Genomic DNA, 3,247 nt, shown 5'->3' on the forward strand with positions numbered 1-3,247 from the left:
AAAAGGAAATTCTAAGTAGTGGAGCATAACTAATAAAACAGAATGCAAATACTTGTGCTGTAGTAATACTATAAGGTAAATGGTACTCCCTTATGATGCTCCGCATCAGGTGTCCCCTGCCGAGGAGAGGGCTGCTGTCTCAGCAGACGTAGATATAGGTGCTTCATCAGCTGGGTAATAAGGATAGATATCTGCAACGTTGAAAGTAGCAGCTGTGCCCAGATCAGGAGGAAGATCGACGATATAAGCATTGTCGTTTATCACCTTCACAATTGGAAATGGACCCAGTTTCCGTCGACCCAATTTAGAATAAGCTCCCGGAGGAAGTCGTTCACGGCGAATGCGAACCATAACTAGTTCGCCTTGTTTAAACAGTCGTGCCCTACGATGGCCGTCTGCCGCAGCCTTGTAGTGCTCATTAGAAGTAATTAATTTTGAACGAACATCCTGCAGCAATGTTGCAAACTGATCAACTAGGCGTGCAGCTGGACAACTAGAACACTTCGGAAGTACTGCCACATCCACGGTGTGATTTGGAGCTTTGGTGTATACAACACGGAAAGGAGAAGAACCCGTCGATCTGTTTGGCATGCTGTTATAAGCAAATTCAGCTTGAGCCAATACATCATCTCAAAGTTTTGGATGCTCCTGAACAAGGCACCTCAGCATGTTACCCAAAGTTCTATTTACCACTTCGGTTTGGCCATCCGATTGTGGGTGATAGGCAGAACTTAAATTGATATCGGTTTTAAGCCGCTTCCATAACTCGCGCCAAAAATGGCTCACAAACTTAACATATCGATCCGAAGTTAAGCTACGAGGAATGCCATGTAAGCGAACTATTTCATTGAAAAATAGGTGGCATGAGGACAGCACCAATTCCGGTCGAAGAAGCATCAGTCTCGACGACAAAAGGTTTTTCAAAATCCGGCAGAGCCAAGACGGGAGCAGATGCTAAGGCATTCTTCACCTGCTCGAAACTTGTTTGTTGCAGTTCGGTCCATTCAAATCGCTGGGATTTTAAACAATCTGTCAACGGAGCAGCTAATGAACTGAAACCCCGAATAAAACGACGGTAAAAATTAGCTAGTCCATGAAAACTCCGGACATCAAAAAAAAGATTTTGGAGTAGGCCAATCAGTGATTTCTCGAATTTTCTGTGGATCCACCCGCACTCCATCAGCCGTGATGATAAATCCGAGGAAATAGGCAGTATTGGTAGCAAATTCACATTTGGCCAGATTTAAATACAACTTGTTGTTGTGTAACACCTCAAAAATCTGTTGCAAATGTTGCAAATGCTCAGCCACGGTTTTGCTAAAGATGAGGATATCATCAAAGTAGACAACACAGAATTTATTTAAATAAGGTTTCAAAATTTCGTTCATGAGCCTCATGAATGTTGCCGGCGCATTGCAAAGCCCAAAGGGCATGACCTTCCATTCATACAGATCTTGGCGCGTCTTAAATGCCGTTTTCCATTCATCTCCGGGACGAATACGAATTTGGTGGTATCCACTGCGTAAGTCCAACTTAGAGAAATGACAGATCCGGCCAGCCTTTCAAGTAATTCTTCTAAACGCGGAATGGGAAAACGGAACTTAACTGTAATCTTATTGATGTCTCTACTATCCATACACATACGCCACGACCCATCCTTTTTGGGTACCAACAGTGCTGGCACTGCACAAGGGCTCAAGCTGGGTTGAATTAGTTGCTTCTTCAATAAGTCGTCTACAAGTTCTTGCAATACCAGATGATCCTTCGGGCTCAGGCGATAATGTGGCAGATTAGGTAGACTGGCTCCTGGAATGAAATCAACTTGATGCTGTAATGCACGGAGTGGAGGAAGGGTAGCTGGCAATGAGTCCGGCCCCAGCTCAGGAAATTGCTTTAACAACTTCTGAACCTCAGAGTGAATTTGGCCCTTAGCACCTTCAGGCTCACTTTCTTTAATGACCAAGCAAAAAGCATGGAGTTCTCCCTGCTAGCTTGTAAAAGTGCTGTACCCGTAACCATATGCATAACTGCTTTCTTTTCCTTAGGGTCGTCATTATAGCCAGCGGAGTAAGGAATGAGTTTGAGCCGTTTGCCCTTCCAGTCGAAAGAATAGGAATTAGATCTGCCATCATACAGTGCCCCCACATCAAACTGCCAGGGTCGCCCCAAAATCAAGTGGCACACATCCATATCTAGGACATCACAAAGTACTTCACACACATAATGCTTCCCAATCGAAAAAGTGACCCTACACATTTCGGATACCAGTATATCCATACCTTTCTTAACCCAGCTGATCTTGTAGGGATGCGAACTCTTTGTGGTTTTGAGCTGAAGTGCTTGTACGACCGATCGAGCAATAACATTTTCAGTGCACCCACTGTCAATGAGTAAATCACACACTTTCCCATTGATGGTGCATCTTGTTTTGAAAACTGAATTCCGCTGAGAGTTTTGCTGTTGTCTTGGTGCCAATAGAATTTTTTCCATGACGCATACCAACGGCTCCCCCAAGTCTGGTGCGATTTCTTCTTCCAATTCCGGCTCTTGTTCCTCCTCTTCTCCTGAAAACTCTTCATTGTCAGCACCAGTCAATTGTAATTGCGGCCGACTGGGGCACTCATTTGATTTGTGACCAATCTGGAAACACCTGAAGCATTTGATCGTACTGGGTTTAGCATATGGGTTGTCTCGAACAGGGGCTTTCCACCTTGGTTGCGCCTTCGGGTCTCCTACCGCCCTGGAGCTGCATTCTGCGTAGCCAACTGACCAGTAGGAACAGGATTTTGCGTACCCGCTGGCATCCTGTTTGCCGTGGGATTACTTTTCACAACGTCTTGTGAGTGCTCCAAGAACTGACGCCGGCCTGTATAAGGCTTACTACCTCTTGACAATTGAAGTTCTGCTTTCAGAGCAAAGTTAACTGCCTGTGAAAGAGACCAGACAGAATTCATTTCAAGCTTGTCCTGTATACTTCACCTGTTTGTCCGGCGCAATGTCCATATACTCGAAGAAGGTCTCCACCGACCTTTCCCAGTCCAGATAATCCTCAATATGTAGCCGACCGTCAAAAAATGGGATATCGAGCTTAACTCGAAACTCGCCTTGCGGTCGATTCAGATACGCTCCGCGTCGTCGTCGAGCATACTGGGCGGGTACTCGATCTTCGTCCGACTCAGAAAACTCTTGGGTGTTAAACTGTTCTGGGCTATCATCATCGGAGTCTGACTGTTCCGACAATGGCGGT

This window comes from Dendrobium catenatum, unplaced genomic scaffold (genome assembly GCF_001605985.2).
Source record: "Dendrobium catenatum unplaced genomic scaffold, ASM160598v2 fragScaff_scaffold_1063, whole genome shotgun sequence".
NCBI classification, from domain to species: Eukaryota; Viridiplantae; Streptophyta; class Magnoliopsida; order Asparagales; family Orchidaceae; genus Dendrobium; species Dendrobium catenatum.